Raw genomic sequence first — 13,922 nt, 5'->3', positions numbered from 1 at the left:
GGGGGGCGGGGCACAAACATTCAGTCTAAAGCAGAAATAACGGATTTTTTTTTGTAATTTTCTTTCAAACAGTTTGGAAACTAATACCAAATAATAGTAGTATAAATCCCTATTGATATGTGTTATGTTCATATCTATATCTTTACAGACAGTGAGAATGTTATTTGTGGCATCTGAGTGAAGGGTATACAGAGATTCTTTTAAAATTTTTTATAACTTTTCTGTTATTTGGATTTATGTCACAACAAAAAAGCTAAAAAAAAGTAGCCACTAGGAGAACAACAGGAATAATGTAACCATGAAACATAGGGAGCAGGGGAGGGGAAGGAAATGGTGTAATGTAAGTGAGCTAAATTATAACATTTACTATCCAGGAGACAATAAGTATTTTCTAAGTATGACATATTAATAAATGCACATGTCAGCATCATACCATGTTACAAAGGTAATTACCAGAAGAAATGAAAGCCTTGACAATTTAAGACGTGTCCATGTGTGACTGAACTTAGGATGCAGAGGAGTGGGGAGTGAACTTTTTGCTCTTTTGTCGTTAATTCTTCCTATCTGTTTTCTCATTCATGCATCATGCTGATAAAAATTATAATGGCTGGGGCTTCCCTGGTGGCACAGTGGTTGAGAATCTGCCTGCCAATGCAGGGGACACGGGTTCGAGCCCTGGTCTGGGAAGATCCCACATGCCGCAGAGCAACTAGGCCCGTGAGCCACAACTACTGAGCCTGCGCGTCTGGAGCTTGTGCTCCGCAACGAGAGAGGCCACGATAGAGAGAGGCCCGCGCACCGCGATGAGGAGCGGCCCCCGCTTGCCGCAACTAGAGAAAGCCCTCGCACAGAAACGAAGACCCAACACAGCCAAAAAGAAAGAAAGAAAGAAAGAAGCTTTAAAAAAAAAAAAAATTATAATGGCTTGTTAGCAAGCAAAGGATGAATTATTCAATGACTGTTTCTGGTATAATTAATTTAAAAATATAAAGGTAACACATTTGGGGAAAGTTTGTGGGGAAAGAGAAATGTATATACTCTTGGTGAAAGGGGAGTCCAACATTCCTGGAGAATAACTGGGCAGTGCACCCAGCATATCCAGAACGTGTGTGCTCCCTCCTCCATCCCCATAAAAACCTCTCAGAATTTATCCGCAGTTGAAAAATTCCCAGATATGCACAGCGATCTCCCTTGCAATGGTGTGTAAGCACAAAAACAATGAACCTGAGTCTCAAGACCAGGGCATCACTTAGATGAACTAACAGCACCCCCATGAAATAGCATTACAGTTTGAGTTTGGACTATTCAGTGATGCAAGAAATCATTAAGGTAAGTTGCAGTATTTAAACTTGTGACAAAATAGCGTTTCTAGTATGATGTTTATATTGTTTAAAAAAGGATGCATTTTCAGAATGGAATGGAATGCGACAGGACTTCAACAGTGGTTATCTTTTATGTGGTGAATTATGGGTGACATGTATGTATGTGTCTGCACCTCTGTGTGTTTTATTTTAACATTGTTACTTTTTGGCTATCAGGAAAAATAATTCTTCAGGTAAGGAATGTCTAGTGCTAAGAAGAGAGGTATCAGAGTAGAATGGTGTATTTTTCTCCCTGAAAAACACATCAGGGATCAGTACATTACTTTAAACATCTCAGACATCTCCATGTAACCAAATAAGATAAGTCAATGATGGAATCTTCTGTGTCCCCAGAAACCATGCCTCTGGGATGGATGGAAAGTGACTTTATTTGCCATCTAGCCAAACCATCTGACTCAAACCAGGAGGTTCCTTGACTGTTACCTCCCCTTTGGACAGGATCTCAATGTGGCCCTGCCTCCACCATATTACCAGTGTTCCTATTTGGAACCATGAAGGTATGAATTCCTTGCCCAAGGCCAAACTGGTGCCCCTCTGCTCTTCTCTACTTCTCATGCCTTCATTAAACAACTCATACTTTCAACATATGAGTGGACCTACCATGCGTCAGACACTGCACCATTGCAGATGTATCCTGTTGAATAAAACAGATATGGTGTTTCCTTCATGGAACTCATAGTCTTGTGGAAGAGACAGGCAATGCACACAATTAAATACGTATGCAATTTCAAATTGCCAGAAGTGTGACAATGCAAAGGAAACTGATGTAGTAGTGATAAGGGAATATTAGTGGGAGCCATGGTGTGGGTGCATCTTATTTTGTTTCAGCTACACTGACCTCACTGTTGTTAGTGAACACCTCAATGAGTGCTGACCTCAGGGCCTTTGCATTTGCTCTTTCTTCTGCCTGGAATGCTTTCACCCAGATATCTGCATGATTTACTCTCCTATTATGTTTACGTATTTGTTCAAAAGTCACCTTCTCAGAAAGTTTTTCATTGAGTACACCATCCAAAAAAATCCCCCTTACACACAGATCACTCTCCATGCTTGTGCCCTGCATTATTTTTCTTCATAGCTGTTAGTGCTTTACATTATACATATACATTCACATATGTATATGTGTGTATATACATGCATATATGTGTATATATACACAAATATATACTTATAAATTAAGCACATGTTTGTTTAGAATCTATTATGTACCAGGCACTATAGGAAGTGTTGAGGTTATGGAGATGAATAAATAAAGTTCCTGTCCCCACAAAACTTCCATTCTACTTCCAGAAAACAGGCACCAAATTAATTAGGACATAATTTCAGGTAGTGATGGGCTGCATGAGGGAAGATTAAAAAGAGTAAAGATATTGTGAATAATGGGAAGGGAGGATCAGGAAGGACTCTCTGAGGAGGTGACATTTGAGCAGAGGTCTGGATCAAGTGAAGACAGGAGGCATGAAGACATCTAACAAAGGAGCTGTCAAGTGGAGGGAATTGGAAATGCAAAAAGCATTGAGCGTGGTGATAACCTGGATCACATACATGGTTAGATTCACATTTTAAAATGTCCCTGCAGCTACTGTGCGGAGAACAGACTGTACAGGGCCAAGGAAAGAAATAGTAAAACACACAGAGAATTGGCTCATAAGAGGCTATTAAGGTGTTCTACGGGTGATTAACACACAAAGAAGTCGAGAAATTTACCAAAGGTAGCACAGCAAGTAAGCAGAAAAGCCAAGAGGAGAACCTATCCTTGGCTGTCTTCAGAGCCCAAGTCATGAGCACTATTATCCTCTTAGAACTTCTGGATGTTTTAATAATTCAATCAGAATACATTTTATATAATGTATATGTACAATTTATATCAATATATATCACTATCATTTTCTATCTACTCTATGGCATAGCCTTATTTTAAGTACACAAAAACTTCCCTCATTTTTATGGACAGTTTGATTTCTCATGTGCCCCTAATCCAAGTATTGGGGTGGGCTGTGTACAGGTAAGAAAGGCCCATCATTGTGATGTTCTGGGCTCAGAGAAATAGCAGTGAGGTAAGAGTTATCCTGGGATCCTGGGGAGGGGGAGGGGGGGTTCCTCGGGCTATACTTGCCTCAATGTCATTTCCCGCACAGGATCTAGCTCTTGTCTTCTGTTCAATGGCGGGCTTGTCTTGCCCCATGGCTGACTCTATTCAGACTTTCCATCTCCTATTTGCATTCACAGGATTTGGCCCCAAGCAGGACCCGTGAAGTAGCAGAGATAGTTCTGTTCATCCTGTTTCCTCTTCCTCCTGGGCACACAGCTAGATTCCACTATCTAGCCTCCTTTATAGTTAGTTAGGGCCACAAGACGAAAATGTGTTCAAGAAATTGTGGGCAGAAGTGATGCACGCCCTGCTCTGACAAGCCCATTAAATCCTCCCATGACATCATCCACACTGTCTGGGGAAACCACCTGCCACAGAAGTAGGATTCCAAAGGTCTTGAGAAAGAAAGATCTGCAAGATGGAAGAGGCCTGGGTCCTGGAATGACTCTATGGAGAAGACCCTTCCATTTACCCATGTTTTATAAGAGAAATAACACACAATTGCTTGTTACAGCAGTTAGCCCACCCTGACCAATGGACCTCATCTTTTATCCCTTTTGACTTGGATTTGATGCTTTCCCTGTGTTCTTCTGGCCTGAAAAGTAGTTCAGCTGTTGTCTTTCAACTTGGCCTTTCTTGGCATCGATAGAGCACGATGAAGATAGGACATTATACATTTCCTTTCAGTCTTGTTTACATGTCCCATGTGCTTTGAAAAGGACAAAGAGAGTAGTTTAATGGTAATTACCATTTAATGGGAAGCTAAATAGCTAGGAACTCTGAAACAAGAATGAAAGAGAAACTCACTTTTTACTATATATCTTTTTGTATTTTTAAAACTTGGGGCCATGTAACTCATTCAAAACATACATATTTTGAAGTGCAGATATCAATGGCAGCTCACTATAGTTTCAGCTTTTTCTGGGGCAAGGACCTACTACACTACTGATGATTACATCTTAGACTCTCAGCATATGGTCTGGCATGTAGCAGGCAGCCTTGTTTAGAGGTTAGAAATGCAACTCCAGAATCCGACAGACCTGGATTGAAGTCCTGCTGCTACCAATTACTCTCTGTGTCATCATGAGCATGTTTCTTCATCTCTCCAAGCCTCAGTTTCTTCATTAAAATGCAGCATAATGCTAGGATCTATTTCCCAGGATCGTTGGAAGGAGTGCATAAGACAATGGGTGCCAGCATAGTTTAACACAGGGCCTGACATGGAGTCTCTGCTTCAATAAACATTAGCTGTTGCAATTAGGCATTGAGTAAATGTTTTTGAATTCCAGCTGAACCGATCAGGCAGGTCCTGTTCAAAATAAAACAAACAAAAAATATGACCCAGAAGCATCCACGCATCCTGAATTAGCACTGTCTAGGTTAGTTTGTCCGAATGTATTTTGACTGTAATACAATCAAAGAGCCACAAAACAGTGAGCTGCAGAGGTTTCTCCTTTACTCTGTCCTTCTCATCTTATTTGGCATTTATTGATAGCCATTTAGAAAGAATGTTTATTTCCCATGCAATCACATTTTCAGAAGGAGTGAACAAGGAGGGGCAGTGATATCACGAGGAGAAAATTTTATTAAGAGATTATTTAATGTTATTGATACATTGCACCAAGAGTCAAGGAAATGCGCCAGTCGATAGATGCCCACACCAATGTTTAATCTGCTTTTAGCCCTTTGCTGGAGTATTTCATTAGCTTGTGATTTGGAAAATTGCGTGGAGTACACAGGCCATGAATGTTCTGGAACTAAAGACAGAAGTGATTATTTTGCTTCCAACATCTTATGAAAAACAATGGCCGGAAAATGTCGTGATGTTGTACAGAGAACTTAAAATAGGCAAGATGAGGGAGAGAAAATTCCGGAGGGATAGGCTTGCTCTGAGATTCAGACTTATCCGTATATATTTTTGTCTCATTTAAATCTCATTCCCATCCTGTGGGGTTGTTTGCTGTCCCCACCTTTTATATGAGGAAATAAATATTGCTAACACTGTCTAGCACCTACTTATCACCAAACGAAATATTTATAAATGAATGAATGAATGAATGGTTGTGTCCGTGATTTCCAAGTACCGCACCTGGGTGTCCCAGGAGCACTCAGCTCTCTCCTGTCTCCCCGGCCTCCTGGCATGACCTCTTCATCACTGAGCATCTTGTCTGTTGTTTGCCAAGTGCCCCTCCTGCTGTCTGTGGGGCTGTAAGATCTCTGATGCAATTGGTTCCGTCACTGTGCTGAATCACCTTGTTCCTGCGCTGTTTGTCAGCGACAGGGATTTATGGGGTGGATAGAACCCTTTTCGGGGACTTTCCTCTTCCCTTTGCACTCATCCCTCCTCCCAATCCCCATCCATCAGCTGCCCTGAATGTATATATAACCTTTCCCTCTCTCTGTTACCTTTGCTTCCCTTCAGTCAAACACAGGTAAGGGGTGGAAGAGGAGATGCACAGCCTGCTTTGTGTTGGTGGCGGAAAGCTCCGAGACTCTTTAGGAATGAGCTTTCTTCTCATTCATGGTCTCCTTGGCTGAAATATGGCCGTGGGGAGCTTGGGAAATAGGCCCCATCCTCTTTTCCTGACAGAATTGAGCCATCGTTTTCCTAGTTGCTGCCTGCCACCCATGCTGAAAGGTTAATCTGTTCCTCTTCTCAACTAGTGCATTTATCATAGGGAAGTGGTCTGCTGTGGAAAGTATTGATCAAAGGCCTGCCAGGTCCTCTGCTGGGTTGAAATTGAGTGTTGCAGTCAATCAATAGCTTGGCACTTGGAGGTGTGAAGAGAAGGCGGTGGCCTCCACATGGATGGAGGAAGAGTATTGAGAGGCGGTCTTTCCTCTGGCTGCGTCTCCTGATTGGCTTAAAGGGCAGGGTGGGATCAATGTTGCTGGGCCTGGATGGGGAATCTCTGGTGGGTGATCTTGGGAGCCTCTAAGCTCCACAGGTGGCCAGGCTCTCTGTGTTGACCTGAAAGGAAACAGTCTCATAAGCTAAACTGGTCAGAGTCTATAGGAATCATGTCTTGATGTAGACTTGGCACTCAGGAAATTAAACTCAATGGAGGTGGTAGAAATGGGCTACACTCTCCACAAGTAAGTTTCTGTTTCCAGAAATTCTGACGACCTCCTTGCACAAATTATGCCTTAATTTAGTACTAACTCTGGGCTCCTGTCAGTAACTTGAATCTCTCCCTCCCTCTCCCACTTCCTTCTTTCTGATGGCCAGCCTCAAACATGTGCCAGCAAGTAGCTGCTACCTGCCAGGCATTTTTCTAAACATTAGGAATAAAGAAAAGGATCAGGGCATCCCCTCCCCTCAAATTGCTCTCATCCTCGTGTAGAGAAATATTCTTTAGCTGGAAATTGTTTTACAATTCACTAAGCTCTCTGGTTGAAGGATGACCAGGGTGATTCAACTGAGAGGGGAAAGCATACTCTGCTTAGGGGAGAAGCATAGCAAGGAGGGCTTGAAGGAGGAGGTGGCTCTTGGGCATTGTCTTAGGGAAGAACTAGGAATGCATCAAGAAAGGCAATGTGAGGTAGGAATAGGAGTGTGCATGTAGAAGGAATCACCTATGCAAAGAGGCCAAAAATTAACTCAGTGTTGACAGGCATGAAAAACACTGGGCCAGAGAGGTAAACTGAGTCATTTTATGAAGGTCTGTGTCACAAGTGAAGGAGGTTATTGTGAGAAGTGAATGGGATAAAATAAGTGAAGGACTTAACACAATGCTTACCATAAAGCAGGTACTTGAAATATTTTTTTTCCTGTAATAATTGAGATTATTGGTTGTAAGTGACAGAAAACCATCTGTATTGGTCAGGGTCTCAGCTGGAAGCAGGTGAACATTCAATTTGGGTAATTGCAGTAGAGTTTAATAAAGGAACTATTTACAAAAGTGTGAAGCGTCTGTAAGGAAAACCACAAGTGATAGGACAGCACCCAGGGAATAGTAGCAGTGGGGTACCATTATTACACCTAGGTCTAAAATGGCAAGAGAAAGCAGTTGTTACCAAATCCAAGGGGGGAGGGGGTGGAGAAAGAGAAGGAGAGAGGAGCAGTGAGCACAGGGCCATCTGTTACCTTTGGTTGAAGTTATTCAACCTACCCTCAATGATATACCAGTCAGGGATCCAGGGAATAAACCTCTGGCCACACTCTCTCTCCTCCCTCCGATACCCTGCCACTGTGCTCTGTTGGCCAAATTCTACTGGAAGCTAGAAGCCTTGGGAACTGGTGATGAAGTCCAAACAGGTTAGCCTCCCAGGGCAGTGACCAAGTTGGAGTCGGGAAGTCGAGGAGTCCAGATGGAACAGAGAATACAGGCAGTCTTCCAGCTCAGATTGAATTAAGCCAAAGAGAGATTTCATCAGCTTACGGGAGCAGAGCTGTCTTCAGGTACTGCTGATTCCGAAACACCTCTTAGCCCTGCTTTCCCAGGAGATGGCTAGATTTTCAGACCATATAAGATGGTTTGACACCTTGGAGCTCACCCACGTCCAACCAGCTTAGAAACCCAAGTGAAGAGAGGAGGTGCTTTTCCTAGAAGTTTTAGCAATAATCCAGGCCCAAGTTGGGCCCTACTTCCATTGGTCCTCACTTAAATAGTTTGGGCCTCAGTTTTCTCATCTTTAAAATGAGCACAACGATACCTATTTAACCCAGTTATGGAAAGAAGGAGTATAAAATAATAGTCAAAATCGTGGATTTTGGAGCCACATTGCTTAGACTTAAATCCCAGGTCATAACACCTACGGGATGGTGACCTTGGCTGTGTCTTAATCCCTTTGAGCTTCACTTTCCAGTTCTGTAGCATGATGATAGCAACTACTTCATAAGGTGATTAAGCAGCAGATTAGGTAAAATAATGCGTGAGAATTCTTAGCAGAATATTTGGCACCTAGTAAGTGTGCAATAGATATTAGTTGATGTTGTCATTGTTATTATTATTTTCATGCTTAGACTCTATTCATGTGAGAAAAACCCTTTCCTTTTGAGTTTTCAGTTCCAGCTACCCTGTTAGGAACTCCTCTCTGCTATGCTAAGAATGGTACCCAGGTGTAAATTTCTAACCTCCAGTCATGGGAGAGAATGATGATGCTGATTTGCTTTGCTTCTCACGTTCCATTCCCACCTTTATGAACGTATTTCCTGTTTGATTCCAACTCTCCCATATTGTCAAGAACAATCTGATCAGCCCTGGAGGTTGGTTTCTCTTGCCCTGCAGAGGCCAGGTGGCAGCGACCACTGGCCTCTCCCATAGTGCCCAAATTTTTAGTGTTCACTGCTGGGATTGCATCCCTGAGAGTGTCTGGCAAGAGCCTTGGTGTATGTGACCAGCATGTAAATATCATTAAGGATGGGGAGATGGGCTCCCCAGGTCGGCCTCCCGCACACGCTAATGGACTTCCTTTCCCTGGGAAATGTGCAAGCTGGGAAGAACAGGGAAAACTCTTTTTTATTTTCTTTTGCTTTGTGAAAAACCAATTGTCCATGAAATCAAATAAAGGTGAAATACATATTAAAACACTGTGGGCCTGCTAAAATCAGTTAGATGAAATAACAAAGCTCCAAAGTAATGACAGTCCATGCCTCTGAGATTTATAATCATATTACTCTGCTTGTAGTTTGGTAACAAAAACGATGACAAAAAATAAGTGTGTGAGTTTAAAATATGTTTCTGGGCAGCATGGCGTAGTGGAAAAAAACTCTCCACCAGAAATTAGATGGCCAGATTCCAGTCTTCAGCCATCCAGCTCCACGCTGAGAAGTCACATCCCCTCTAAGACTCAGCTCCTTCATCCATACGACGAAGGTGCAGGGCCAGACACACTCCAGAAACCACCCCAGCTTCACATTTTTTTTTTTTTTTTTGGTTTCTTTCTATTACTGTGTGGTTGTTGAGAATCTTCAGTAGGATTTTCCCTCTTGAAAACTGAAGTGATGGATGAAGCCAGCAGAAAGCTTCGCAAGCCCACCTTACTTGAACCTTCTCTGGGTACCAATGCCTCTTAGTTGCAATGAGGTGATAGCTCACCATCGTTCCAGCGCGAGGAACGCATTGAACTAAGACTGTTTATGATGCACACGTACAAGTAGGGTGGAGGGTTCTTTCCAGTCTCTGCCCCCGTCAGGTGCCCAGGGCCAACCTTCATCTAGTTGTCAGAGATGAAGCGTGTGAGCCCCCTCAGTTAGGGAGAGGTGACTATCCAGACAGAGCCAGGCTGGGTGAGGATTAAACAGTGGAACAGATGGATGCCAGCCCTGCTAGACGGTCAGTAGGTCACTGAATGATTCCCTGACCAGTGTTCTCAGTGAGGCCCACACCATTGGACACTGGGGCTGTGGGCAGGGACTCAGCCCTACTTGCCCCTTGGCTTTGGCCAGCCATCCCTTGAGAGGAGGGAGGTTGGGTGGCATGAGATGCTGGGCCCATCTTCTCCATGGGACCCTCAGCTCTACTTACCTCTACCTCTGAACTAGTGCCTTACTGCTGCTGCAACTAATTAGCACGAATTTCCTGGCTTAAAAGAATACAAATTTATCATCTTACAGTTCTGGAGGGCAGAAGTCCAAAATGGTTCTCACCGGGCTAAAATCAGGCTGTGACAGGGTTGCATTCCTTCTGAAGGCTTTGGGGGAGACTCTGTTTTCTTGCCTTCTCTAGCTTCTGGAGGTGACCTTCTTCCTTAGCTCACGGACCCCTCCTCCAAGGGCAAAGCCGTCAACCACACCACGCTGACCTCCGCTTCCATGATCACATCTCCTTCTCTGACTCTGACCCTCCTCTCTCCCTCTTATTAAGGACCCTTGTGATTGCATTAGGCCCACCCAGATTATCCACGATAATCCCCCATCTCAAAATCCTTAAGTTAATCACATCTCCAAAGTCCCTTTTGCCACATAAGGTCACATGCTCACAGGTTCCAGGGATTAGGACAGGGACATCCTTTGAGGGAGGTTGGGACTATTATTCTGCCAGCCACACCCCGGATCCCAGTCTTCCCTCTTCATCCCCTCTCTTTCGTGCTGGAATCATCTATCATTCTTGGAAGTTTGTGGTAAAAAGATTATTCAGATCTTGTTGTCTTCCAAAAGTTCCAGGGCTCTGGCTACTGATACTCCCAAAGCATTTTTCTCTGTTTTTTCTGCTCTAAAATCCTTCCCTGAGGCTATTGGTATTTCATGGTTTGAGTTTAAAAGAATGGCAAGCCATGGGGTAAAAAATAATGATCGGGGCGGAAAAGATGTTGATAAATGCATCACCATATTATCCCAATAAGAGGGCATCCATCAATCTGTGATTCTGCAGCTGGGCTCTAGAAGTTCATGTTGACAGTTCTTGCAGGAGTCCAAGGTGCCTAAGTCACAGTCATTCAATCATTTTTTTATTTGCAAACTTCTTTGAATATCTACAAAATGCAGGGCATGGTCTCATGTCAGGTAGAATTGATACAGTTAGAAGAACACCCGATGGTCACACGCACCAGCGTGGTTGAAACAAAGAAGACAGAAAATGCAAGTGTTGGTGAGGACCTGAGACAACAAGAACCCTCCCACAGTGTGGGAAGGTGTGTGTGTTTTCACAACCACCACTAAAGAAAACTACTTGTCAGGATCTCCTAGGTGATCACAAGCATAGCCTAGGACCTGGTATTTTCCTAGAAATGGGTATGTATGAGCACCAAGAAACACACACAAGAACATTCATAGTGGCCCCAGCTGAAAGGGGCCCAAATGTCCAGCAACTGATAAGAATATGTCGTACAAACAGTGGACTGCTATACAGCAATGCTGTCTCCGTCTGTTCAGGCTGCTAAACAAAAATACCGCAGACTGGGTGCCTTAAACAACAAACATCTATTTCTTACCGTTCTAGATGCTGAGACGCCCAGGATTAAGGCACCAGCCAATTCGGTGTCTGGTGAGAGCTTGTTTCCTGGTTCATAGACTGCCATCTTCTTGCCTTGTCCTCACATGGCAGAAAGAGGGTGGGAGAGCTCTTTGGGTTCTCTCTTATAAGGGCACTAATCCTATTCATGGGGGCTCCACCTTTATGACCTAATCACCTCCCAAAGGCCCCCTCTCCTAATACCGTCACATTGAGAATTAGGATGTTGCATATGAATTTGATGCGGACACAGACATTCAGCCTATAACAAATAAGAATGAATGAAATTCAAATGCCCACAACGATATCAGTAAGTATTATGTGAAAGAAGGCAGCTGCCAAAGAGGACATGCTCTATAATCCATTTATGACGCTTCTCCACTGACAGGTGAGGTCCTGTTTGCTTCCCTGGATCTGGGCAAGTCTGTGACTCTGGTGGAAGGGGAGCTGCATGACTCCTGAGGCTGGTCAATGATGTGATACAGCTTCAGCCTAGCAATCTCTCATGGGAAACATATCTTTGGAGTCCTGAACCACCATGTAAGGAGTTTGGCTAAGCTGAATGGGCTGGGCTGGAGGGACCACAGAGAAGTAGAGATGGCAGAGGAAACCCAGCCATTGCTTGAGTCCTCCCGGCCCAGACCTCAGATGTGGGAATGAGTCTCCCGATAAATTCCCGTCCCTGGCCTCTGAGATGCCCCCATTGAGAGTGAATAGAGCGGAGACAAGCTGTCCCCACCCTGCCCAGACTGCAGATTTGTGACAAGAATAAAATAAAACAAATAAACCAACTAACTAACCAAAAAAAAAAACAGGCAAAACTAACCTGTGATGTTAGAAGAGAGAGGTTATACCTCCAAGGGACAGAGAGAGAGAGACAGAGAGAGAGAGATGGTTACTTTCACGTATGTTATCTTTCATATTCTTCACATCTTCTATTTTAGAGATGATGATAAATGAGGCTCATAGAAGTTAAATGACTTTCCCCAAATCACACAATTGATGTCTGGTCAGCAGATTTAAAACCCGCTCTTTCTGACTCTATCAGGGATTCTCAGTCTTGGTTCAGCACTATGGATATTTTGGGCCAAATAATTCTGGGTTGTGGGGGCCCATCATCCCCCCTGCAGGGTACTTAGCAGCATCTCTGGCCCCTACTCACTAGATGCCATCCTAAGTTGTGACAACCAGAAGTGTCTCCAGACATTGCCAAATGTCCCCCAAGGATACAAAGTCACCCTGGTTGAGAACCACTGCTGCAAATGCAGTGATGGAAATCCAGACTTTGCCCCTTACCAGCTGTGTGACCATTGGGTGACTATGTTATTTTCCAAAACCTCAGTTTCCCTATCTGTAAAATGGGTATCAAACCCATAATGCCTACCTTCAGCACATGTGTAGGATATTTAGCAGCTGCCTGATACTTTAAGTGCCTCATATGTGGTAGTCAAGGTAGTCTCTCTCACCAAACTGGATATAATTTTACACAGAGGATTTTTTTCTTTCTTTTTTTGGCAAATTAAAGACACACTGAATTGCAGATGAGGACAGGCATTTGAGGCCCCTCCTGTTTGCCTAATTAGTACAACTCCATTGACAGCCTGGCTCTTTCAAAGGATGCTCCCTGGGACGTGGGCCTTCTGCAGAGTTGGCTGGGAACTTGGAGTCAAATGTCCAACATCAAATGTTTCAAAGCTCAGAAATGAGGCCATGTTCTCCAATAGGCAGCTGTCTCTGTAAACGTTCCCGTCCTTATTAAATTCCTGCGGTGGCCACTTTAATTGGACCCGCCTCCCTCACTTGGCTAATCACAGCTGCACAGCCCTGCATTGGTTTTGTCCTGAGAGCAGGATTCCCAGCCAGGGGATCCCGCTTCTGTCTTTCTCGGGTCCTCAAGGCTGACTCGACGGACTTGCTTCCTGGCTCTTCCTGTCTCTGAGCCAGTGTTAACCAATAGCCTCCCTTCCTGCCCAAAGGTGCTTGGAATTAAGTTGCCCTCCCTGATCCCACACCCATTGTCCCTCCTTGTTCACTTCTGTGTCCCCAGCGCCCAGCACATGGCCTGACACCGAGGAGCTGATCATTAAGTGTAGAATAAATGAATGACTGAATGGGTACTGAGCATCGGTCTTGCCCTTTGGACATAGTGATCCCCATCAGAGGCTGCATTCTGTACCCCACATGTAAAGCCTGGGGACCAAGGTGGCCTCCAAATTGCAAGTTTCCCTGCTTCTCCCAAACTACCCACCGCGCTGGAGGTCACAGTTTTTTGGTCTGCTTGTGACTGTGTTTTATCTAACCAGATTGATGCTTTGGCAAACAGGTCATTGGAATATTTTCGGCTAGGGCAAAAATATTTGTTACAGTCTCCATCATTGTGGAGCTATGGGCTCCATCACTTATGTTTCCTACCCACATGCTCCAGGCATCTGAGTTGGGATCTGTGATAGGACAAGACTCCCCCCACCCATAAGAAGCTCCTAAAGGCTGTTCTACCTCGAATCCAGGACCCCAAGCCCAATCCTAGATATCCACGTGGGTCTCTGTCCATTT

This window comes from Balaenoptera borealis (genome assembly GCF_965194805.1).
Source record: "Balaenoptera borealis genome assembly, chromosome: 16".
NCBI classification, from domain to species: Eukaryota; Metazoa; Chordata; class Mammalia; order Artiodactyla; family Balaenopteridae; genus Balaenoptera; species Balaenoptera borealis.
This window is presented reverse-complemented; position numbering follows the sequence as displayed.